Raw genomic sequence first — 25,599 nt, forward strand, 5'->3', positions numbered from 1 at the left:
CTGTGTGTATCAACCAAAGAGGACATCCAACCTAGTGTGTAGAGTTTAGACAAAATGCCGATCAGCTGGGGTCCAAATAGGGCAGTAAAGTGTGGGGCTGATTGCACGTACATTTTTTTTGTCAAGTACTGCATACGTTGTTGCGGTGGTGGTGTAACGTAGGGTACCACAATGGGCGTATCATTGCTGGGTGTTGCAGGTCTGCAGAGTGTGTCAATGGTCCTGACATCACCTGCCTAGAGCGTATAGAGCGTATTTCCAATACTGGACACCGAGGCCACAACAGCAGCATGCCAATAGTAGAGTCATACTATGGGACTCAGGTGGTTGAGTGTAAGTGTAGTAATATGGTAGGGTGTTATGCTGGGTCTGTACTAGTTAAGTAATACTGTGATACTCCACTGGTTGAGTATTACTGTAGTACTGTGGTAGGGTGTTACTCTGGTTCTGCACTGGTTAAGTAATAGTGTGACACCCCACTGGTTGAGTATTACTTTAGTAATGTAGTAGGATATTATGCTAGGTCTGTACTGGTTAAGTAATACTGCTACACTCCATCTGTTGAGTATTACTTTTACAGGGTATCAATTTGGAACTATATTGGCTAAGTAATACTGTACTTCTCCAGTAGAGTAGTTTATTATTCCTTTACCACCACCATATGGTATTACTTTAGCTCTACAGTAGTTAAGTAATACCGCAGCACTCTAGTTGTCGAGTCGTACATTTGTCGGCAGTAAAAATGTACACCTTATGTGTTTCTGTGGTGTGCGGTCACACTGGAGTACTCCAGTGGATACGTTGTAATAAACTGTATTAATGTATGAATGAAGAGTCCATTCACTAATGGCAGTACCCCGCAAGCGACTGGTACTGGGTTTATATTGAGATGCTCAAGGTTCCTGGTAGCATGTTGTGCCTGCCAACACCAAGTGCAAAAACAGCAGTTGATGGACAGAATGCAGAACAATGTCATACATTCACCCCAGTACAGAGATCTGGGCATAAATCCATCGTTTTTTTGCTCACCATGCCATTCCAGTTTGAACCCAGTCATATGCAAATCAGCCTTGACCCTGTGCCTCATGGGAACAGTCCAGCCCAAACTGTCAAGCCAGGTCCCCCCATGGACTGGAAACAAGCATCCTAGAACCGGTTTCGGGGTTTCACCCCTCATCAGCTAGGATAGCTTGATTCCATTGGCATGGAGAGCACTGGACCCACGTCTGGGCATACCTGTCCCACTCGGTGTGACAAATGCAAAAACAACAGTTGATGGACAGAATGCAGAACAATGTCATACATTTAACCCAATACAGAGATCCAGGCCTAAATCCATCTTTTTTTGCTCACCATGCCATTCCAGTTTGAACCCAGCCATATGCAAATCAGTCTTGACTCTGTGCCTCATGGGAACAGTCCAGCCCGAACTGCCAAGCCAGGTCCTCCCTGGACTGGAAACAAGCATCCTCGTGTAGCTAATTATCAAAACAGAATCATGCCTGTTCAACTGACTATGCAAGCAAAACCTTATTAAAATGACTGGCTATAATATGTTAGTTGATAAGATGGAAACACAAGAAAGATGTAGATGGTTATAGCAGGAGCACAGCGTCCCTTACCAAATAGCTGAAGTGATTTACCAAGAGCCTTTCCTTAAATTGTAAGTTTAGATAGAAACTGACAAAGACGGTAAAAAAAAAGGGCAAACATCCATAAAATCCGAATATGAGCTGTAAATAAAATGTTGTGTTGTATTGATTCAGTCAGTGGTCTCCCTCCATTAAAAGAGGGCTGTGTTCTGGAGATAAGTGTTTATTCTCTGACAGTCGGTGCCTGTGAGTAGCTTAGTGCGGTCCTTCCTGGATCCATTGTTATACTTGGTGTAGCTGATGTCTCTTGCTCATGAGCATTATATGGTTGAGCTGAATTAAGAGATCCACCTTCTCCTTTGTCTGGGGCCACAGCAAGAACACTCAAAGAAGCACCCTTGACCCAGGCAAGCATGATGTACTCGTCACTGACTCTGCTGTGCCTGCTACACTGTTGGTGTAGATCTGTGACCCTCATGCATGTCCACACACCTGACAAGCCTGCACACACTTACGTTATGTGTATTTGTATAGGGCACTTCTCACCCCGGAGAGTATCCAGGCACCATCACCACCCTGCTCGCCAATCAGTTATTACTGTGGTGCTGCATGGCTGGATACTACTTTGTTACTGCAACACTACACTATGTTACATATTATAATAATGTTGGATATTAGTACAGTGTTGTAGAAAGGTGCCTTATTATGGTACTGTTGTGCTACAGTTGTGTGCATTACTATGGTACCCAGCGCCTTGCGACCCTCACAGTGAGTAGCCGCGCTTTACAAACCCCTGATTGATTGATTGGTACTTCAGTGGATGGCTATCATTGTAGTGCAGTAATATTGATTATTGTTGTTGTACTCCGCTGGCTGAGTATTACTATAGCATAACATGCATTTGTAAAGCACATGTTTACCCTTCGGGCATCTAGGTGCTTGATAATATATATTTATTGTTAACCAACTTAGCGATACTCATTGACTTTGGAAGGATGAAAGGCTGAGTGGGCCTGCTGTTGGTGGTCCAGTTGCTGCCTGGCTAAGGTGTTGTAAGAGAGGAGCTCTCAGCGCTGCATAGGAGGCGTTGGCGCTGCCCCAGTTCTAGCCAGAGGAGGCCGCTGTCAGTAGCCCAGCTTATGCATGGGGAGATTTCTGTCAGAGAGGCCCTGGATACGAACCAGCAATTGCCGAAGGGTCCTTAGAGTTGCCCCAGTTCATGCAAGAAGAGGCTGTAGTCAGAGATTAGATATGTGTTATCCACTAGAGGCCTTGGAGACAATGCATCTCATGCATGGGAGTCTGTTCCTCTGGAGCTTTGTTTCCTGGACTTGAGCTACCCAAGTACTAGCCGAAGCCTTTTCTCAGGCACAGAGGTGTCCTTCTGCTCTTCTTGATCCAAAGAGGCCGCTGTCAGAGATGTGTGCTCTGCAGAGGAGACCTTGGAAATGGTCCACTCTTGCCTGCAGAGGCAGTGGTCCAGTTCTGACATGTGGAGGTTGCTGGCAGCACAAGAAGCCCTGGAGGTTTTCAGCAGAGGTGAGATCTGCAGTGGAAGCCCTGGAGATGGCCCAGTAATTACCAAGGATGGTTTCTGTCAGAGTGCGGGGCCACCCCCCAATAGTGGAGGGAGATCTTGGTGCTGGCACATGCCCTGACTGATTGTAAGAGGGCAGGCTGTTCTTCAACAGAGCCTGATAGGTCCTTGGAGCTAATTTGGGTCCTCTCCCCCAATGAGACTGACTCACTTGGGGAGGCTCGTGTCAGAGCATGAGTTGGAAAAGCAATGAGCGAGGACGTGCTCTTCTGGTAGTCAAATGTCAGGATGATCTGATGGCTTGTTGGCCAATGCCAGAGCACAGGGTTTCCAGGAAAGGTCGCCGAATGTTATTCCCAGAGCGCGGGGCAATGCACCACCGATTTTCAAGGCATGTTGATATTGGCGCAGGCCCTGTTTTTGCTCGGGACCCTTGGAGTTGCCTGCACTATTTTTTTCTATGGAAATCTCTCAGTTTAAACGTTGATGTTTAACCTAATGTCACCTAAGTCCACCCAATCATCTGCTGTAGAGCTTGGACTTGTCGTTTGACCAACACTGTCACGTTGAACCAAAGTTCTTACTGCAGAGAGATATATAAGCATTTTGAGGAAATCTCTCTGGGATGCCCAGCCCACAAGATGAAGGCAAAACTAGCCACGCTTCTGCTTCAATAATGGATTCACTCCTATGATTGCGGCTCTGGGTCCAATCTTCAGGGTCCAGGACTGGTCTACCTCATACAATCCTTAGATAACAGTTGACCTGCTCTAGGGTGTCCTGTTTTCTGGTGTTAGAGGATGCCCATAACTGAAGACTCACGTAACCATAGAGATGCTCCAGGCCTTTGCACCAGGGATGCTTTTCACTGTCTTCTGAGTTCACGGGGCTGCCCCTGATTGAAAGTTGGGGGGTCCTTAGAGATGCATTGATCATGGGGGTCACGGCTGCTGTTCACAGTAGGCAGTAGAGCTGCCTCAGGGGCCCTGCCCTCAGGGTTCAATATTACTCTTCACTGAGACCACAGAGCTGCCTCACTGACTTTGTTTTTTTGAAGCAACATGATTGATCTTCAATTTAGGCTGACTGGACCTTAGACCTCTCCCGAGCATTGGCTTCAGGGTTCGGGAGGCTGTTCCTCATGGCAGGGGAGCTGCCTCAGAGGCCCTGTTAGTTTTCAGGGGACAGCTCTTCACTGTAGACTCACGGGCCATAGTTGTTCCACACTTATAAGCCCTGGTGGACTTTGCAACTGCCCGGGCCTATCCTCATGGTTGGGGCTGCCCTGTAGAAGAAGTTCAGGCCTGGAACCGTGGCGCTGTCCCATAGACCCTTGTAGAGGGCTGTATATAGCTCACATCTCCTTAGACCTGCTGTGTCCTCGCCTCAGGGCTGCTCTTCACTGCCGGCTGTGCAATTCACTGCAGGCTCTGGGGCCAACGCTTGTAAGCTCTGGTGTTCTTTCAGATTGCGCCAGGACCTGAGAGCTGCCCCACAGGCCCTTGACTGCACCAGGGCTGCCCTTCAATGGTGGCGCGCGGGCCTTGGAGTGTTCCTGCCCGAACAGGGTGACGTCAGCGTGCCGAGGACTGAGGGTCTTGGCGCAGCGCCAGCTCCCGCTCCGGCAGAGCGCTGGGCCCCGCGCTGCGTCTGCACCGGAGGTTCAGGAAGCCAGACGGAAGTTGTTAAGAGCTGCAGGAAGATGAATTGGTGACACTTTTGACCCGAGGGCATTTCCTGAACAAGCTGCGGTTTCCTGCAGAGGCTGCGGGCGCTAATCAAGTGTAGCGGAGCTAAGGGAAAGGAGGAGGGACGCTGCGTTGTTTTAGGTTTGCAGAGCATTCTGCATCTCAGTGTATAGGTTGAGAAGCAATCCTGTAAATATTTACATTTTTTGAAGCGGCACGAGGAAAACTTGGTAAAAGTCCATTGGCCGATTGTAATATGAGAATGTATGTTGTGCTGCAGCGTGGCTACTGGGCTGCCTCCACGCGACACCATCGCCTGCTGGGATGCCGGCAGCATAAATTAATAGATATTTTTAGGTCTCGCTTACCAGACAGTGCAAACTGTCTGTTTGCGAAACAAGCAAAACTTATAGTAGGCCTACAGCCCGCCCGTTGCTTACCATTGGTTGTCTTTATCGTCAATCTCATTTGCTTGTTTCTTATTTGATACCTTGCCTTTCTCCTCTTGCCTGCCCCTCTCCTGGAGCATGGCATCTTTACCTATCTTTCAATTGGCTGATTTGTATCCTTACACTGCTCCCTTATAAGGAACGACTTTTTTGTATTTTTGTTTAAGATCTACATGAGGGGGCATTTGTTTCCCATCTCTCTCCCTCGCGCCCGCCTCCCCACCAAATACCCACCCCTGCTGCTTGCTCCCTCTTATGCTAATTGCCCTCTCCCACCCACCCCCAGCTGCTTCCCAGTCCCCATTTGCTTCCCCCTTTCATCCACTTCCCATTGCTTACGCCCTCACTCCTTGTTGCTCCCCACCCTCCTGCCCACTCCCTGTTATTTCCCCCTTCCACTCTCCCTCCCACTCCCTGTATTCCCCCTGCGTGCCCACTCCACATTGTGTTCTCCTATCTGCTTCTATGTTGTCATGTTAGTTAAAATTGTTTAGTTATTTATTTTTAATTACTTTTGTAGGCCAGGCAGCCATTTACTGCTGGGCTGCTGTGCAGTAAAGAAAGTGCCTTTTCACTAACAAATTAGGATTTTTCATTTACAGATACAAGCGACATCAGCCATCTTGGATCGGTAAATGAAAAAAAGCTATGGCTCTCGCATCATAAGCTGGCATGTGAATGGGTCATGACGTATGTTTGTCTGCATACGTTTTCACACATGCATGCACCAGAGGAATGACAAGGCTGAATCATTGCGCCTTTTTTTGACAATGCTGCCCAGCATTGGCTAAAAGCATTTTTCTTTTTGCCCGATAACATTGGCAAAAAACATTTTGCTTTTTGCCCGATGCTTCACAGCATTGGCAAAAGGTATTTTGAGAAGCAATAAGGCCAGACCTATTGGCTTTGCCAAACCTAGTTAGTGTGGGCTGACGCCTCGCTGAGGTGAATGAATACATCTGAAATGTAACCTAACTTTCCCTTGCATCTATGTTTACTTACACTCAAAGCTATCTTGTGACCTCATGTCATGTATAACAACTGCTGCCAGTCCTCAGTTATTAGCCAGCAGCACTACTAAAGCAAAAGTAACAAGTGCCAGAATAAAATGGTCCAGTGCCTAAAAATTCAGGACTGGCTCATGGTGTCACCAGTGACATATTACCACTTGGATACTGCATGCTTTACTTGTACTTGTGTGCCCTGGGCAGAGCAAAATGGCAGAAGGGTAAGATTCTGGTGGCAGTAACTCAGAGGGCAGAATAAGAGATAGGATTGAGGCAAGAGAGCAGCATAGGTGTGCAGGAGGTTGGAGACCTGACACAAGTGTAAGAGTAGGTAGTGGGAGTAGTGAAAATGGCAGACGCAGAAGATGGATGAAGAAAGGTCAAAAGGAGCCCAGCGAGCTTCAAGCTCGTTACAAATTTGAGCATTTTAAGTTTGGAGTTCAGGATGATCTCTAAGCCAGGTGTCTATTCAGGAGCAACCTTCAAGCTGTGAGTTGATGACACTAGTTATAAATTGTAATTGTACATTGTATTTTTAGAGAGATTTCTACCCCTGACGAGTTGTTTAAGCACCTTGCAGAGAATAGCACACTATGTTTGGACCCAAGATTACAGTTAAGTATTTAGATTAGTAATATATGCTTCCTTTTTTCATTGTGGATTATTTGTGGTAAGTTTGTTAAAGTTTGTGTTCTTGAGTTTTCAAGTGTTTAGTAGTGTTTTAAGTATGAATAGAATAACAGAAGTGGATTAGAAAAGGAAAGATGTAATTTGTTATTGGGAGTAGTGGACATGAGCACCTGTTAGTTGGGTGAATTGGATAACAAGCATTGGCATTGCCAATAGGTCTCGCTTGTGGGACCTTGTAAGTATTTAGTTTTGCAGCACAATATCCTTGTTGCACCAAGGATATTGTGCTGCAAAATTAAATACTTATAAGGTCCCACAAGCGAGACCTATTGGCTATGCCAATGCTTGTCTTGTTTGTTTTCCTTATTTCCACTTTGTCTCTAGCTCTGCCCTCCAAACCTTCCTTTGCTCACCAACTACCTCACTGTCTGCCTGTGATTGCTTCTTGGAACACAGGCGCCACTTTCTAGTGCGTTACCTGTGTTTTCTCAGTGCGGAAGTCACTTGTTTCTCTTTGTCATACAGAGCCGGCAGTTCAGGTTTACCAAAAGTCGAAGGTAATTGCTTTTGCCTGACGGTGCTTTGAAAGCGATGGTTCGATCTTCGCTGAGTAGAAATCTCTCAAAATAGAAATAAAGTAGGAATTTCGTGGAACCCGAAGCAGTGTCTAAATAATTATCGGCGGCGCTACATCAGTGAGGGATTGAGCAAGCGTGCTTTTGCCTGGGTTGTGTGGTGCTTTATAAGGAAGGAGGCGTGAGGTTGTGTGAAGTCTGCAGCATTCCCATTATTTATTTACCAATAACCTTCACACGTCTTATTCCTCGGGGCTGTGGTGTTGAAGAGACACATGTGGCAATGAGCAGTAACAAATAAATATTTATATTATAGCACATAGTCACTTGTACATTCAGAGATCTTACAGCTATCTGCATTGTAATTGCATTTATGTAGCACTTACTACCCCCGACGAGCTTTTAAAGCGCTTGTCAACAGGTGTTATTACTCAATGTAATGGTGCACAATTAATCGAAGGATGTAGGCATGAGTGAACCTTCCTGATTAAAAGTCAAGGCCTACGACTATGCATGTGTGTGCCATTTATTTAGCATATACCTAGCCGAAAGGTAGCAGAACAAAGCACACGGTCATACGCAAAGAAATAGACAAGTGACTGAAGGCTTGAAGGGATACCTGGGATCTGCAAGTGACTGTTACCGTGTCATGATGTCACGCACTGCTGTCAGCATCTAGCGCCTCAGTGAGCTATCCTGCCAGCTTTTGATGTAAAGGAAATCAGCAGTCTTCTGTTCTGAGCGCTGCAGACATTTGCACAGAGTAACTTGTTAGAACGGTAATGAAATGCCCCTCCATGCCCGCTAAAGGATAGATACCGCAGAGATACAGTGGATAGTTCAGTCAGACCCCTGATATGGCGAGGCTTGCCGTTAAATTCATTAATGGCCGATCGCCGTCCCCTCTCGCCACCCCTGATGTTGCACAGTTCAGTTGGCTCAGTTTCCTTTCAGACGCCCAGCAGGCTAGTAATGAGGATGGAGGGGTTTCTGAGAGAAGGAGAAAGGGGCGCGAGAGCCCAAGGCAATGGGGCAGTAGTGATACATGAAGCAAAAATTACAAGTGAGCATGTTACAAAAGCAAACGTTACGTTACATGAGGCAATAGTGACAGTTGTGCAAGTATCAAGAGCAACAAAATACAAGAGGTAGCAAACGATATGCAATAGCATATCTGAGGGAACACGGCCTGGGGGAAGCTGGCTGGGGAGGGGGAGGAGAAATGAAAGGAAGGCTGTGTGTGGCGTAATTAGGGGAGGAGAAGCCGCAGAGCGCACGCTGGGCGAAGCCCTTTGATGTGCTGTGCGGCAAATGGAGGGAGGCTGATGCGCGTTCATGTTTGAACACGTGGTTCACATGAACTTCATGAAAACGCCATGAAAACGCCAGCAAAAAGCTGGTGGTTTCATGATGTTTTCGCCGCTTGAATTCTCGCTCCGCTCGATGCGCATGCGCGCATCGATAGGTCGCGAGACCTAAAAATGAGGTGGTAGTTCGAAAAGGATGTCTCGGAATTCGTAGTAGTCTTAAAGGTTTGGGATTAGTCAAAGAGAGGCAGGATGGGACAAAGGTTGGCAGGAATAGATTTTTTTAAATATTATTGCAGACTATCACTTATGTTTGTTTTAATGTTGTGGTTTGTGCTGATCATCAAAATATAAACATTCAATTATTTCTTTAATTAGATATCTGATACAGACGTCTAGCCACAGATGTTTTACCGTAGAATTCTCTCCAAATCTGTTAATGTTTTCAACAGTGCCCCTTAGCGTCGCTAGAGGGTGTTGTACGACTCCATATCAACTTCGTCACATATGCGGTGTCACTGCAGTTCATATAAGCGCCTCTCCGACGCGCTGACGTCAGTTTCTTCTTTTCCGTGCTCTAGTAGCGCTATAAAAGGGAACTATAACATCGTGCATGTGATTAACAACTGCTACCTTACCTTTCCCTCCTGAGGCGGAAGCCGGGAGGTCTCTTTTCTATTCTTTGGCAATTTTAAACGAGTGTGTTGTGACTTTCATGCTTGTCAATTTTATTTTACTTTTGTGCAGCTTATGTTCGCGCTTGTGTTATAAGCGTGCTGCTGCCTTGCCTTAGACTTCCCAGCGTTTGTAAGCGCTTCGCCTGCTCCCTCTCCCCTGCTTGGGATTTTAGACCGCCCTCGGCTGAGTGTTGACGCCGAGGGCTGGGATCTCATTCCGGCTGCCATCTTGGGGGTAGGACTCTCCGCCCTTGCGCTCTAGTAGTGCTATAAAAAGTTCCCTTCTCCCTCCGCGCAGCGGACGCGTACTGCGGACGCGCCGGACCTGCGCCGGAGTCGCGCCAGAGTCCTGCCCGTCTGCGCCCGTCAGCGTCCCGGAGGCGTTAGGCATGGCAGGGACTTCTGGCCACTATGCTTTCCTACTCCGCGCAGGAGCTCTACTCCCTGCGAGCCGTGGATGCTGCCTGTCACTCAGTATTCCCAGGCCGTTATAGGGGTAAATATAAGTGCCCTGTTTGTAAATGGCATCCCACCAGCAACCTCCGTTCCACCTGTCCTATTAAGGATTGTAGCATTAAACATCTCTGCCTACTCCTTAATACGAGGTCGCTGCATAGACACACTCAGGAGATCTTTGATCTCCTCTCTACGACCAGTCCAACTTGTCTGATGCTCACTGAGACTTGGCTCAACGAGTCCTCCCATCCGGACATAATGGCAGCCATTCCCTCTGACTATATTATCCATCGACAAGATAGAGACAAGGGAAGAGGAGGAGGAGTCGCCCTAGTTGTGAAAAAATCTTTCTCGTGCACAATCACGCACACAAACACAATCGCAGGGGCCGACTCTCTCGCCTTTACCCTCTCCTTATCACCCCAGCAAGCGGTGAAGGGTCTTGTCGTTTACAGACCTCCAGGCCCTGTGGGATCGTTTTTTGATGATCTCCAGCAGGCTCTGTCTGTCCTTGCTCTAAGATCTGAGCAGTGTCTATTGGCTGGAGATTTTAATTTCCACATGGATGATCCTCAAGACCAAGATGCTATCAAGCTGTTGGATATTACATCTACTCTGGGCCTGTCCCCCTATCTCTTCGGCCCGACCCATGACAAAGGTCATACGCTTGACCAGGTCTTCTCCACTTCACCTATTATGGCTGTTACACTTCTGCCGGTAATATGGTCTGACCATTGTCTCGTCCATTTCGAAATATCTGCCACTGTGAAACCAACGGTTAGTGCTACAAGGCTACAGGGCAGCAGCCACAGGGCGTTCCATCGGGTGACACCAGATCTGTTAGCTCAGGCTCTGGTGGATCATCCCCTGTCCTACATGGGTGATCTGGATAATGACCTTGAGAGTCTGCAATCCTGGCTCCTAGCTAGATTAAATGAACTTGCCCCATTACAGCCACCTAGATCTGCTACCCAACGGATCTCGGCCCCTTGGTTTACGGAGGAATTGGCCCATTCCCGTAGACAATGTAAAGTTGCAGAACGGGCATGGAGAGCCCATTATGATACTGAGGCTAAACAGATCTATAAATCTATGATGAAATCCTATCATGATTTAATTCTTCAGGGCAAGAAATGCTACTTGGCCAAAAGAATTGATGAAGCAGCAAACTCCTGCAAGGAGATCTTTTCAATTGTTCGAGAATTTACCACCCCGCGCTTACCCTCAGCTCAGGACGCCCCTGCCGAGACCTGGGCTAACACCATTGCTAATTTTTTCACCACCAAAATTAGGCAAATACAGGACTCCTTTCCTCCTAGACCAATAGACGATCCTCAGATTTTGCCGATCGAGACAGTTCCTCTGTCGACTCCGGGCCCAGTCCTGTTAGACTTCCCGCCCCTTACGGTATCCGCATCCCTAGCTTTGATGAGGAACCTTAAATCGGGCTCACCGCGTGATCCGTGTCCAGCAAAATTTCTAGCGAGAATGGCAGATGTTGTCAACCCCTTAGCCAATCCCATTCTTAACCTCTCCCTGAGTCAGGGAGCTTTGCCTCTTCCTTGGAAACAGGCTATGGTTATTCCTCTCATTAAGAAGTCCAACCTGGACCCAGAAGTGCCATCCAATTACAGGCCGATCTCGCTCCTTCCAGCACTTACCAAAATCTTGGAGAAACACGTTCACAGCGTGCTCTCCAACTTCTTGGAGTCGAACGAGCTGCTCCATGAGTCCCAATCGGGCTTTCGATCGAACCTAAGCACCGAGACAGCGCTCCTGGAAGTCTCTGAGATTGTGAAGGAGGTGCTGGACACCGGAGGCAGGGTGATGTTAGTCATGTTAGATCTGTCGGCGGCGTTCGACACCGTCCCCCATGAGGATCTCCTCACTAGGCTACATGACATCGGTCTAGGGGGGACGGTGCTCAACTGGTTTCGCTCCTTCCTAGCCAACCGCCGACAGACGATCTGGGTCCCGTCTGGATCTGCCGAAATGCCGCCATTGGGAGTCGGAGTTCCTCAGGGCTCAGTATTGAGCCCTACTCTATTTAACATCCTCATGACCCCTCTGGCGACATTGGCGGAATCCTATGGGGCCCGGATCGTCTCTTATGCTGACGACACCCAGCTTCTGTTCACCTGCCGCAAGAGCGAAGATTTCGATGGGGAAAGTATCCGAGAGTGCCTTGGGGCTGTTTTTAATTGGTTCCAACTTAACAGCCTCAAGTGCAACTCGGATAAATCCGAGATACTTTTCTTCGGATGCCCATCGGAACCGGATTGGCATGGTTGGTGGCCCGCTGACATGTTCCCCCCAGCTCAGGCATCTAAATGGGCTAAGAACCTGGGAGTTAAAATTGACAATGAGCTTTCGCTCAAATCCCAGGTGGCTACTCTTACAGGAACGTGTTTCGGGATCCTCAGGATGCTTCGAAAGTTTTTTCCCCTACTTTCCGAGGAACATCGCAGGATAACTGTTCAGGCACTTATTGGATCCAGATTGGATTATGCAAATGTTCTGTATCTGGGTCTGCCAGAATATCTGTTACAGCGCATGCAGGTGACCCAGAACGCTGCAGCACGAGCGATTTTTGGCCTGCATCGCCGTACTAGTGCCTCAAACTTACTTCTATCCCTCCATTGGCTTCCTATACGGAAGAGGATAATGTTTAAGGCTATGACCTTAGCCCATAAAGCCCTGCATGCCAATGGTGCAAAATACCTCCAGAAGAGGCTGGTTTTTTACCGGCCTGCACGATCCTTAAGATCGGAGTCATTGGCTCTGGCGGTGGTACCATGTATAAAGAGGGCCCGACTGGGCGGTCGGTCCTTTAGATTCCTTGCCCCCCAGCTATGGAACTCCCTACCACTGTCTTTGCGGGCCACATCTAACTTGCTCGTCTTTAGGAAGGGTCTAAAGACTTGGCTGTTCTCTGGTTAGTGTACCTCTCCCTTTTTTGGTTTCTGTTTTTACTGTTATGTTCTCTAGTCTCTTTCAAGGTCTGGAGCACAAAGCGCCGGGACACTCCTTTGGAGTAGCCGTTGCGCTATAAAAGTCCCATATAACATAACATAACATAACATAACAACACGGATCCAGACAAGCAGTTACATCAGGCCATTTTAGGCATACTTTGATGTTTTCATCGTTAAAACTGAGTGCTTTTCTGTTCAAACCTGGCGGGTCTTGTGGATGGCAAATATTGTTCATGGACCATCACTCCAATTGTGGGTGGTGCTTGGGAGAGCACCATGACTCAGAGGAGTGCGACGCTTGTCTACTTCAACCTAAGGTGCTGCAGTAACGTCGAGTGAAGCTTCAGTTAGCGCAATTCTCACAGTCACTGCATGGTCCATTTGTGGGCCTGGTCCAGTAGCTGATTCCTTGGACGTCACTCTGAATCATCATCCCACGGTAAGTCCAACGCAGGTGGTCGAAGTTGCAGCATCCCCAGACTTCACCGCGCAGAGATTCCAACTTTCACGCCTCCTCTCGCTTGACGGTTGGGAACTCCATGCACCTCCCTGTCCACCCTGGAGCCGGAGCGACTATGACCCAAATGTGAGCATATTGTTGCTCTCTGCATGCCATCATTGGGTCTTCACCTGCCTCTGGAGTACCTTTGGGCCCCAAGGAGGTGAGAGGTGCCTTGACTGTGTCGACTGCAGCTGATTTGCCCTCTGCTTTAGCTAGGCCCTCTGGTCGATGGTCAAATCCGTCTCGGTGCCTGTGCACAGCACTTTGGGGTTCCCACCTTCGGGCACCTCCATTACCTCCTGCAGTGGTTCACGAAAAGAATTGCAACCATCCCCCAACCTAATGTCTGAGCTGCAGGGAAATTGGAGTTTTACTAAAATAGTACTGCAAATTATCGTCTTTGAACCCAAGAATGACCTCTAATACATATATACATGTTTTACTCTGTGACAGTCAGTCAAATCAAAAACATACCAGATGTCAGAAGAGGTTCAAGGCTTTGCCAAGGCAGTGGTCACCAACATGCAGATAATAATGGCCACGAAACCCTGCATGGGTCAATTGATCAATCAATCAATCAATCAATCATAACACTTGTATAGCGCGCTGCTCACCCGGGAGGGTCTCAAGGCGCTTGGGGGAAGGGGTCCGCTACTGCTCGAACAGCCAGGTCTTGAGTTGTCTCCTGAAGGCGAGATGGTCCTGGGTCAGTCGAAGGTGGATGGGGAGGGAGTTCCATGTTTTGGCCGCCAGGTAGGAGAAGGATCTGCCTCCGGCGGTGGCTCTTCGGATGCGTGGAACGGCGGCGAGGGCGTGGCTGGTCGATCGTAGCTGGCGGGTGGGAGTGTAGAAGGTCAGGCGGTCGTTGAGGTACTTGGGGCCCAGGTCGTGGAGAGACTTTTGTGCGTGGGTGAGGATCCTGAACGTGATCCTCTTGTTGACGGGGAGCCAGTGCAGGTCCCTCAGGTGGCCGGAGATGTGGCAGCGTCGGGGGATGTCCAGGATGAGTCGGGCGGAGGCGTTCTGGATGCGTTGGAGTCTTCTCTGTAGCTTGGCTGTGGTTCCGGCGTAGAGGGTGTTTCCGTAGTCGAGTCGGCTGGTGACGAGTGCCTGGGTGACCGTCTTCCTGGTTTCGGTCGGGATCCATCGGAAGATCTTGCGGAGCATGCGTAGGGTGTGAAAGCAAGATGAGGAGACGGCGTTGACTTGTCTGGTCATCGAGAGGGAGGAGTCTAGGATGAAGCCCAGGTTGCGTGCGTGGTCTGTTGGTTTGGGAGCGGTGCCCAGGGCGGGGGGCCACCAGGAGTCGTCCCAGGCGGAGGGCGATGGTCCCAGGATGAGGACTTCCGTCTTCTCTGAGTTCAGTTTCAGGGGGCTGGTCTTCATCCACTCGGCGACATCTTTCATCCCTTCGTGTAGGCTGATTCTGGCGGTGTCGGGGTCCCTGGTGAGGGAGAGGATCAGCAGGGTGTCGTCGGCGTAGGAGATGATGTTGAGGTTGTGTTGGCGTGCGATGGCTGCAAGAGGTCTCATGTAGACGTTGAAGAGGGTGGGGCTGAGTGATGATCCTTGTGGTACGCCGCAGATGACTTCGGTGGCCTCGAATCGAAACGGGGGGAGGCGAACTCTCTGTGTTCTTCCGGCGAGGAATGAGATGATCCACTCCAGTGCCTTCTCTTGGATGCCGATGTTGCTGAGGCGTTGAACTAGGGTGTGGTGGCAGACAGTGTCGAACGCTGCAGAGAGGTCCAGGAGGATGAGTGCCGCTGTTTCCCCGTTGTCAAGCAGGGCTCGGATGTCGTCGGTGGCTGCGATCAGGGCGGTCTCGGTGCTGTGGTTGGCTCTGAAACCGGACTGCGAGGGGTCGAGGGATCCGTTCGTCTCGAGGAAGGCGGCCAGCTGTCTGTTGACGATCTTCTCGATGACTTTAGCAGGAAAAGGGAGGAGCGAGATGGGGCGGAAGTTCTTGAGGTCGGTGGGGTCTGCTGTTGGTTTCTTCAGTAGGGCGCTGAGCTCGGCATGCTTCCAGCTCTCCATGAAGGTGGCGGTGTTGAAGGAGGTGTTGATGATGTTCCGGAGTTGGGGTGCGATGGTGGAGTCGGCCTTGTTGAAGACGTGGTGGGGGCAGGGGTCGGTCGGAGATCCGGAGTGGATGGTGTTCATCGTGTGGGCTGTGTCTTCGGTGGTCACTGTGGTCCAGGTGCGGAGGGTGGTGGTGGGGGGCGTTAGTTCGACGGTTGGGTGCGTGGGTAGTGCGCCGAAGCTGTTGTGGATGTCGGCGATCTTGCGGTGGAAGAACGAGGCGAGAGAGTCGCAGAGATCTTGTGAAGGAGTGATGTCGTTGTTGCCGGTGCTGGAGTTGGAGAACTCCTTGACGATGCTGAAGAGTTCCTTGCTGTCATGGGCGTTGTTGTCCAGTCGATCCTTTAGTGATTTCTTCTTGGTGGTGTGGATAAGCTGGTGGTGCTTTCAGGTGGCTTGTTTGAGGGCGGTCATGTTGTCTGTGGTCTGGTCGAGGAGCCAGGCTTTCTCGAGGGTGCGGCAGTTCTTCTTGGAGTCCTTGAGTTCGTCGGAGAACCAGGAGGCCTTCTTGCTTCTGGGTCTGCTGGGAGGGTTCTTGAGTGGTGCGAGGTCGTCGGCGCAGGCGGTCAGCCACTGTGTGAAGTTGCGGGCTGCTTCGTTGGGGTCCGTTGTGCTGGTGGGAGGGCTCTGGCTGAGGGAGGTGGTGAGCTGGTCGGCGGTGATCTTGCTCCAACTCCTGTGAGGTACCTGTTGCGGGTGGTGGTGGGTCGTGGTTCTTTTGAAGCTGAAGTGGACGCAGCTGTGGTCGGTCCAGTGGAGTCCGGTGGCATGGCTGAAGGTGATGTACTTGCTGAAAGAGAAGACGGGATCAAGCGTGTGGCCGGCGTAGTGGGTGGGGGTGTTGACCAGTTGCTTGAGTCTGAGGTTGGCGAGGTTTTCCAGCAGGGCGGTGGTGTTGCGGTCCTTGTTGTTCTCCAAGTGGAAGTTGAGGTCCCCTAGGAGGATGTAGTCGGCAGAGGGGAGGGCGTGCGGGCTGATGAAGTCGGCGATGTCTTTGCTGAATTGTGTGCGTGGTCCCGGGCGTCTGTAGACGAGGGTGCCTCTGAGGGTCGTCTTAGGGTCGGTGTGTATCTGGAAGTGGAGGTGTACCGCGGTGGTGAAGGTGTCGTCGGAGTCGGTCGTGATGCGGATGGTGTTCTTGTGGACGATGGCGATGCCTCCTCCGGTCTGGTTGATGCGGTCCCTCCTGATGATCTTGTACCCGTCCGGGATGGCGATGGCGATGTCGGGGGCTGAGGAGGCGTTCATCTAGGTTTCCGTGAGGAAGGCGATGTCGGGTGATGTTGTGTCGAGGAGGTTCCAGAGTTCCACGGCGTGTCTGTGGACGGAGCGGGTGTTGAGCAGGATGCACTTCAGGTGGTTGCTGCTGGTCTTTGGCTTGGCGGGTGCGGTGCAGGTTCGTAGGCAGGTGAACTTGCAGCTTTTGCAGGTGAAGGATCCGTGGGTGCGTTTCGGTGTGGCTCGGCAGCAGGCGGGTTTCCGGCCGGCATTGAGGGCGGCGGCGTCGTAGGTCTGTCGGGTCGTCTTGCATCGGCGAGGGCCAGGGGTCCTGGCGCTGGGCGATAACACCAATCATACTACACCCAAAGGCAGTGTCGACCCAATTGAGGGTTTGTGATGGATAACAAGGCCTCAGTAGTGTCACCAAGACAGATTCCACCCTACTCCACTATGTAAGGATCCCATTGATAATTAGGGGCCTTTCAGAAGTGAGCACTTTTGACTGTGCGTACTAGCAAATTCCTTTAACACTAGAGTACCTACGAGAAATCCCATTTTTAAACTCCATAGAAGTTATTGCAACCCTAGGTAATACGCACTTTGTGATGAAGAGGGCACGTGCTTTACACTAACTTGGAGGATGTCTGTGTTATAGGCATAGAGGACAAACATGTGTTCAACTATATTTAAAAGAAGCACCTAATATACCACAGGCCCTCCAATTAAATCAGATCACGTTTAAGGTTTCAAAATGCTAAATTCTTTATTATTTAACTGTCCACCTTGGAAAGAAAAAACATATCCTTCCCATGCCTAGTTCAAAGCGATTCTTTACTTGGTTGGAGCCTCTTACACCACGGTTTGTGCTTGAGCATTCTCCGAGCTCACTTGGTGCTTGTTCTGAGTGATCCTGTAACTTTCTGAGCAGTTATCCTATAAAATAGACCCGAATGCATGGTAACACAGTAACACGGAAGATCAACATGTAAGAAGCTTCTGGCATCTAGCTCCTGACGCATGCCTGATTGATTGTGTTTTTTAACTGCGCACTGTGTATCTTTTACAAATTTAATTTGAATTTGTACTCACTGCTCCTTGACTTCCCCAGTCCACCGCTGCTTGCAGTTTGTGTGGATGGAAGCCAATACCGGCAAGTCACTCACTTCCGGTCTGAAAGTACGAAGGTTAGCAGGCTAGTCTGCTGCTCCCTCGGTACTCAGTACTTAAGCACGTCATTCCGGCTGCTTGCCCTGGTTAGACCCGATTGCATGGTAACACGGAAGACCAACATGTAAGGAGCTTCTGGCATCTCGCTCCTGACGCATGCCTGATTGATTGTGTTTTTTAACTGCGCACTGTGTATCTTTTACAAATTTAATTTGAATTTGTACTCACTGCTCCTTGACTTCCCCGGTCCACCGCTGTTTGCAGTTTGTGTGGATGGAAGCCAATACCGGCAAGTCACTCACTTCCGCTCGGAAAGTACGAAGGTTAGCAGGCTAGTCTGCCGCTCCCTCAGTACTTAAACACCATGTCACCCATCACGCGCAGCGGACGCGCCGGCAGCGCGCCGAAGGCTCGCCAAAGGCAAGCCCGTCTGCGCCCGTCCGCACCTGGACCGGGCCAAGGGCCACCCCCCTGCCGGTTTCGTACAAGATTCTCGCCCCTCCACACTATCATATAACCTGGAGCAACTCAAAGCAATGAATTGGCCCCTTCACAGCTGTAAGACCATTGATGTAGACCGATTAAGGCATTCCCCCTCTATCTGTTCCACCTGTTCATTCACACTAATGGAACATGCTCACTCTCGGACTCCCACAGGATATGAAAAAACGTAGCACCTAAAATCATTCGTTCAGCTCTCATCAATGTAGGATCATTACCAAAACACAAATATGAAATTGCTAACATCATTGAAAGTTGGAAGCTAGATATCCTTTTTCTAACGGAAACCTGGGGAGATCCTTCATGTGGTCCAGATATTGCCACAGCATCCCCTGAGTGCTTCACGAACATTAGGCTCGATAGAACCCCCAAAAAAGGAGGAGGCCTCGCCATTATTCATCGCAACAACTTCACACTGCGGACAGAACCCGTCCCAACCTCTACCTGTGAAGCAGTTAACTTTACCTTTTTAACTCCTTACTCAAACTCATTCAAAGACATTCTTCTTTATCGCCCCCCGGGTCCTCGAACTGCTTTTCTGTCCACTTTGGGCTACCTCCTTGAACCTGTGGCAGGGGAAAACAATTTCACCATCTTGGGAGATTTTAATTTCCATCTGGAGGCTCATGACAATCCTGACACTATGGCCCTCCTGTCTAAAAATGAAGCGGTAGGCCTTAGGCAATTAGTTCAATCCCCGACTCACTCCGCGTGCCACACACTAGACGGCCTTTTCTCCAACCATAACTTACTTACCATAGAAGATACCCTCCCTTTAACATGGACGGACCATTCAGTGGTCCTATTCGATATTAAAACAATGACTAGCTCCATTTTGCCCACTAAACCCCTCACCACCACAAATTTTAAAGCATGGAAGAGTATTGATGTGGCCGAATTCAACTCTAAACTGCATGCCTCTCAGATATCTGTTATCTCCGATCCCGAGATGGCAGCCATTAATTACACTAGCTGGATTCAAGATACAGTTAATGTAATAGTGCCCACATAGAAAAGATCTACTAACAGGGTCTCAAGTTCTGCCCCCTGGTTCAACCAGACCCTCAGGCTTGAAAAACAAAGTTGCAGATGGCAAGAACGTAAATGGCGACTACACTACGATCCTGGTGAGAGATTATGCTACAAACAAAAACTAACCAAATAAAAACATTTGGCATCCTTAAAGAAAGTAAATTTTACAGCAGTCAAATTGATTCGGCGCACGATTCAGTTAAACGCCTCTACCAGGTTGTCACACATCTATCGGGACAAGACAAATCTGCCTCTGTAGATCCTACTCAAGATATGTGTGATTCCTTGGTAACTTATTTCCAAGGAAAAGTCTGCTATCTACTCGCATTTTAAGACACAAACTCCCACTGACCTCCTCCTTTTACCACCCTCACCAATAGTTCCTAAACACAGTCTTGAAACTGCGATCTCTGCTATTGACACCAAAGCTAATCTGACTTTCCAGAATTTTAGCCAGGTATCCCCAGAATTGGTATCCCACCTTCTTACTACCATCAACTCTGGCTCCCCGGATGATCCTTGCCCTCCATCTATACTAAAACTATCACCTGAGATTATTGGCCACAAGCTTACTGAGATCTTTAATGCTATGTTCAAATCGGGTGTATTCCCTTCCATCTCGAAAAAACTGTTATCAAACCTCTAATCAAAAAAAGCACTCTCAATCCCACTAATTTCACCAGCTCCAGGCCCATAGCCTGCCTCCCATTTCCAGCTAAAATTGTGGAAGAAATCATGAACGTGCAGATCTCGGACTATATTGATCATAACAACTGTTTAGATGACTCTCAATTCGGATTCAGGAAAGGACGTGGCACAGAAACCGCCCTAATTAAAGCTTCCGACGAAATCAGGATGATTTTAGATGGTGGGGGGCTGCAGGCCTCATATTGCTTGACCTCTCTGCGGCTTTCGACACGGTCGATCATGTTACTTTGATCGACTGTGTCATGGCAACAGGAATATCACAAAGTGCTGTATCCCTTCTCTCCTCCTTCCTTGCTAATCGCGAACAGTCCGTATCTTTTGGCAAATTTAAGTCGTGACCATTAGTCTTACCTTGTGGTGTTCCCCAGGGATCCTCGCTAAGTCCGACACTTTTTAACATCTATCTGTCTGACTTGGCAAGGATCATTAAATCACATCATCTGGCTTTAATATCATACGCAGACGATACTCAACTGGTGCTGGCGGTTTATAACAATGGTCAGAAAATGGCCCACAATTTCCAACTCGGAATGCTTGCAATAAGTGAGTGGATGACCGATAATTGCCTTAAACTAAACTCGGATAAAACGGAGGTGATGGTCTTCGGCAATCTCTAATACAAAGCTCTCTCAGCAAGGAGAGAGCAACTCTGAGCACTACGAAGGAGACCCACAGGTCTTATTCCTTAAATCAAAGAGTCAATCTTGAGGTAAACAACAAAATCATCCAAAGTTCAAATTCTTTATTTTTCAAGGTGTAAATGATGCTGAATCATCAATCAACGAGTCATATGTTCAATGACATGTCTCCATTATTGAAAACGTTTTAAACGTTGATCACACATCCCGATGCATTTCGGGCACCGCCCTTCTTCAGGGGATTACTCTACAAAACAATCCAAAATAAATACTGTTCAAATACACAGCTATATGGAATCAAGAATGCATAGTATCGAGGAGGAGCTACGCTACGAATCAAGATGGCCGCGTAAGCTCCCGGCTCCGCCGACCTCCGCCTGCAGCTCGATTATCCTGTCTTTCATCCTGCCCTTACACCTGATTTCCTTGTCTATGAAGGTCTACTGATTCCGGAGGTGCACTCCCGAGATTTCTACCTTATCGGCTGGCGAAGACACGCCGTGTTTCCATTCTCGGCCTAACAACGTGTGGAAGCCGGGGCCTCGATTTCTGGACTAGTCAGAGTTGAACAACATCGGCCGTCAGACCTGGACTGAGCCCGGTCTCCCGAAGAGTGCCTGAATTGTTGATTTTTCCTGACGATCCTCTGACCGATCCATCCCCGGGACACGCCATCGTGCTACGCCGATTGCTGTGGTGGGGGCCCGGTGCCCGGAGACCTAGCTACCCCCTCGGGGTCGACGGGCCGGGGTCCTCTCTGCCGGCGACGGTGTGTTCTATAAGACGAGGAGCGCCCATTATTTGTGATCGGATTCGCGTGGCCTGTGACTCCGGAGCAGCCGGGGTCCGAATCCGGCTTTGTCTCCTACTGAGAGGGGATGGAGCGGACGGAGGGCACGCCATCGCTACGGGCCGTTGTGGCCGCCATTGGGGCGCTCCATTCGCACACAGTCGCTGTGTTCCGTACACTGATGGTGAAAGTGGACGGTATCCTGGAATCTGGGATCGACACCTCGTTTGGTTTCCAGCTGGAGATGGTACCAGCGGTGCACTGCATCTCAGAGGTCGAGGTCCCTGTGCATAACCCGGAATTTATGAATCTTGATGGTTCCCTATTACCGGCGAGCCAGCCAGTACTTCTCGCTAGCGTCTTTTGCCTGACCCTGCTGCCACATATCACATCTGTGGACGACCTTCCATGTAGCCACGATTTACTTGTTGATGGTTTCGGATGCTCGCTGTTCTTGGACATCCTTCCTACTTCGAGCCATGAACTTTTATCCTGTTTTCGATCCTCTTATGCTTAAAAGAACTTTTGTGGACGCTTTGCCTTTTCCATCAAAATGGCGGCTCGAGTGGCAATGTCTCTTCTGACGGACCGTACTGGCCAGGGCTGAACTCTCTCGCTGGGTTTCGACATGCTAGCTTTTCGTAATGCCGGGGTTGTGCCTATATTGTGATGGGAATTGGGTGGCTGTTGTTTATCCTCCCTTGACTGGTTTGTATCATTGCTGAATATTGATTTTATCATGTCTCCGGGTGGTCGCTGTTGGCGGGGGGTATGGGAGACCGGGAGTGTGTCTGCTTTCTCCTCCTCCGCTTTTTCTTTTCCCTTCCCTTAGGGTAGCTCTTGGGCGACAGGCACGCTGCTAGTGGGGGTTAGGCCGTAGCCATTGCAGGGGTGCAGGGCGGGGGGTTAGGGGTGGGGTTTTTTATTTTGCCTTTTTTATGTTCTATGGCCCCTTTTCTTTTCCCCTTTCCTTCTACGAGAGATGGACTGTTTATCTTTCGCGAATCCTTTATTGTCCAGGTGTCTTCGCTGACTCAATTATCCTGTAGCATTGTGGACGAGGTCGCGCGGGTGGGATTGCTTTGCTTGACTCATAGATCGCCTATTTACTGTTTCTGCTATGCGTTCCTGTGGCCTTTTACTTCCTACAGTGATTATTGTTTGTATAATTCCCCCACCTGATCCTTCTTCTGTGTTTTATTGCGAAGCACCTGATGTTTGTATTGCCTACTCTTGTCTTACTGTTAAATAATAAAAATATATATAAAAAAGAATGCATAGTATCGAATGTTCATACAAAGTCCAAATTAATAAAGAACTAAAGAAGCTAAATGGTGAGTACACCTTCACCCGAAGAAGCCGTGTCCCAAAGGGTGTGAAATACGTCGTAATAAGTAAGAAACAGTCACCAAAGGAGTCGTGTACCGCTCAACAAGGTAAATAAATATAAAAAAGTGCGTGTATCCAGTAAGTGTAAATAAACCAAGATAGCGTGCAAAAATGTGAACCAGCATCGGAGTCAAACGATGTAAAAATCATTACGCGGGTGCCGCATGCACAGTCCAAAGTCTAATATATTCCCAGGTGGGTTACTTACAGAAGGTGTACAGATACGAGCTCCGCGGGCTGCCGCAGAGATCAGGTTGAACCGGAACTGAAACTGGTCCCCGGTAAACTAAGCCGTGTGTGTAAACAAAATGAAAAACGGACAACCCAGTAGGGATAGAACTGTGGATAAACATAAAAGACTGGTAAACGAAAGGGTGGAGGTCAGAAGAAAGACTCTTCACCAAAAGGGGTGAAAATATCAGTAAAACATAAAGAAAAGTTACAAATGAAGATAAAGAGGAAAATAAAAAAGAAGAAGGTTCATGGCAAATGACAATATAAAATAACAGTATGAAATAAATGCATTACAGATAACAAAGAAATTCCATCCGATCATTGAGCCCATCGGGCACCATGGTGGACATAAAACGGATCCAAAAGTTCTCTCGTTTCAGTAATGTGTTCTTGTTGTTAAATGTAACCTTGACTTGTTCCAAGATCAGAAATTTCAATTGTGCCACATTGTTATCTGTAATGCATTTATTTCATACTGTTATTTTATATTGTCATTTGCCATGAACCTTCTTCTTTTTTATTTTCCTCTTTATCTTCATTTGTAACTTTTCTTTATGTTTTACTGATATTTTCACCCCTTTTGGTGAAGAGTCTTTCTTCTGACCTCCACCCTTTCGTTTACCAGTCTTTTATGTTTATCCACAGTTCTATCCCTACTGGGTTGTCCGTTTTTCATTTTGTTTACACACACGGCTTAGTTTACCGGGGACCAGTTTCAGTTCCGGTTCAACCTGATCTCTGCGGCAGCCCGCGGAGCTCGTATCTGTACACCTTCTGTAAGTAACCCACCTGGGAATATATTAGACTTTGGACTGTGCATGCGGCACCCGCGTAATGATTTTTACATCGTTTGACTCCGATGCTGGTTCACATTTTTGCACGCTATCTTGGTTTATTTACACTTACTGGATACACGCACTTTTTTATATTTATTTACCTTGTTGAGCGGTACACGACTCCTTTGGTGACTGTTTCTTACTTATTACGACGTATTTCACACCCTTTGGGACACGGCTTCTTCGGGTGAAGGTGTACTCACCATTTAGCTTCTTTAGTTCTTTATTAATTTGGACTTTGTATGAACACTCGATACTATGCATTCTTGATTCCATATAGCTGTGTATTTGAACAGTATTTATTTTGGATTGTTTTGTAGAGTAATCCCCTGAAGAAGGGCGGTGCCCGAAATGCATCGGGATGTGTGATCAACGTTTAAAACGTTTTCAATAATGGAGACATGTCATTGAACATATGACTCGTTGATTGATGATTCAACATCATTTACACCTTGAAAAATAAAGAATTTGATCTTTGGATGATTTTGTTGTTTACCTCAAGATTGACTCTTTGATTTAAGGAATAAGACCTGTGGGTCTCCTTCGTAGTGCTCAGAGTTGCTCTCTCCTTGCTGAGAGAGCTTTGTATTAGTTCCTTCGGATTCCACACTGCCAGGCCAGACAGTGTTTTACTCTAGCAGCACACTACACCTCTCTATTGCCTCTCAACCTGTGACTTATCAAGCTGTGCGGGTTCCTTCCCATTATAGTAGTTACTTCGGCAATCTCTCTCCGGCCTGGTCTCCCACGTGGTGGCCAGCAGATCTTGGACCTCCTCCCACCCCCGTTGCCAAGGTTAGAAACCTGGGGGTCATTTTTGACAGTAAACTGTCATTTATGCATCATGCAAACGCGGTGGTTTCCTCCTCGTTCTCACTATAAGAATAATTAGGAAACTTCTCCCCTACCTCCCTATCAACATGATTAAAACTCTGGTGATGGCACGCATCGACTACTGCAACAGACTCCTTGTTAACGCCAAAGAAAGAGTAATGAACAAGCTGCAGCTGGTGCAGAATGCGGCAGTCAGACTGATTGCAGGGACACCTAAGTTCAAAATAATTTCCAAAGTTATCAGACAGCTCCATTGGCTGCCGGTAAAACACAGAACAAAATTCAAAGCCTTATGAATTGCTTTTAAAGCAATTCACGCTTCCCAACCGGCTTTTCTGAAACAATCTCTATGTCCCTACAAGCCGGCACGATCTCTACGGTCCTCCACAGCAAGCCTCTTAGAAGTCCCAAAAACAAAGAAAGTATTATGGGGTGACAGATCTTTCATAATTACAACCGCCAAACTCTTGAATAGCCTACCATACCAAATTAAGATCAGCACATCCTTGCTAACCTTTCGTAAGCAGCTAAAGACTTGGCTTTTCAATCAATCACTCCTACCATAGTCAGTCTATCCACAAGCGCCGAGACACCTACAGGTATTTGTGCGCTCAATAAATCTCATAAATAAATAAAATAAATAAAATGTTCATGCATCCCCTGTAATGAGTCTATACCAGGCACACGTGTTCCTCCCACAGTTATCCTGTAACTTGTCCATCTGCTCTCTGCAGTGATCCTGTACCAGGACGGGGAACAAGTTTATGGGTTC

At 48.3% G+C, this 25,599-nt stretch overlaps 1 protein-coding gene across 1 annotated transcript in view; it reads left to right on the plus strand.

The window, feature by feature from the left end:
• ERBB2 (erb-b2 receptor tyrosine kinase 2) overlaps window positions 1–25,599 on the plus strand; it is a 408,618-nt gene that overhangs the window by 179,381 nt on the left and 203,638 nt on the right. The window lies entirely within an intron of this gene.

This window comes from Lissotriton helveticus, chromosome 5_1 (genome assembly GCF_964261635.1).
Source record: "Lissotriton helveticus chromosome 5_1, aLisHel1.1, whole genome shotgun sequence".
NCBI lineage: Eukaryota > Metazoa > Chordata > Amphibia > Caudata > Salamandridae > Lissotriton > Lissotriton helveticus.